The 1,075-nt window shown below is 38.0% G+C and overlaps 1 non-coding gene across 1 annotated transcript; it reads right to left on the reverse strand.

Moving 5' to 3' along the window:
* Positions 1 to 754: 754 nt before the first annotated feature.
* Positions 755 to 860, reverse strand: LOC139614808 (U6 spliceosomal RNA). The gene has a single exon (XR_011687141.1). It is a non-coding gene; the product is annotated as a U6 spliceosomal RNA (small nuclear RNA).
* Between the last annotated feature and the right edge of the window lie 215 nt (positions 861 to 1,075).

Genomic DNA, 1,075 nt, shown 5'->3' on the forward strand with positions numbered 1-1,075 from the left:
ACAGTTAAGAGTCAGTTTTAAACAGCTGGAGTCAGTTTTAAACAGTTAAGAGTCAGTTTTAAACAGCTGGAGTCAGTTTTAAACAGTTAAGAGTCAGTTTTAAACAGTTAAGAGTCAGTTTTAAACAGCTGGAGTCAGTTTTAAACAGTTAAGAGTCAGTTTTAAACAGCTGGAGTCAGTTTTAAACAGCTGGAGACAGTTTTAAACAGTTGGAGTCAGTTTTAAACAGTTAAGAGTCAGTTTTAAACAGTTTGAGTCAGTTTTAAACAGTTAAGCGTCAGTTTTAAACAGTTAAGAGTCAGTTTTAAACAGTTTGAGTCAGTTTTAAACAGTTAAGAGTCAGTTTTAAACAGTTTGAGTCAGTTTTAAACAGCTGGAGTCAGTTTTAAACAGTTGGAGTCAGTTTTAAACAGTTAAGAGTCAGTTTTAAACAGTTTGAGTCAGTTTTAAACAGTTAAGCGTCAGTTTTAAACAGTTAAGAGTCAGTTTTAAACAGTTTGAGTCAGTTTTAAACAGTTAAGAGTCAGTTTTAAACAGTTTGAGTCAGTTTTAAACAGCTGGAGTCAGTTTTAAACAGTTAAGAGTCAGTTTTAAACAGCTGGAGTCAGTTTTAAACAGTTAAGAGTCAGTTTTAAACAGTTAAGAGTCAGACACTGCTGACTCCTGCAGCCTGACCCCCACTGGCGGTGGGGGTGCTGTTTGACCAAACTCATCTGACATGGAAATTAATTTTTTTTTAAAATATTTTCTTATGGAAAATTAAGAACGCTTCACGAATTTGCGCGTCATCCTTGCGCAGGGGTCATGCTAATCTTCTCTGTATCGTTCCAATTTTAGTATATGTGTTACTGAAGTAACACAACAGCTAAGAGATCCTGAGCGGTACATAAAGTAGGTCTAAGCCGGAAGTGCCCACAGCCAGGGTGACAGCCACACAGAGGCTGTAAGAGACTGAAGTGGCTCTATGTTGACTGTATCTATACAGAAACAGCAGCACACAGAGATCCAGGTGCTGTGTTGTGAGTCCTTTCCCTAACTGTGAACCACCCTGACTCAGTCTGACCCAGATTCAGGA

This window comes from Trachinotus anak, unplaced genomic scaffold, assembly GCF_046630095.1.
Source record: "Trachinotus anak isolate AG129_WGS33_773 ecotype Australia unplaced genomic scaffold, CSIRO_AGI_Tana_v1 ptg000038l, whole genome shotgun sequence".
Lineage (NCBI taxonomy): Eukaryota > Metazoa > Chordata > Actinopteri > Carangiformes > Carangidae > Trachinotus > Trachinotus anak.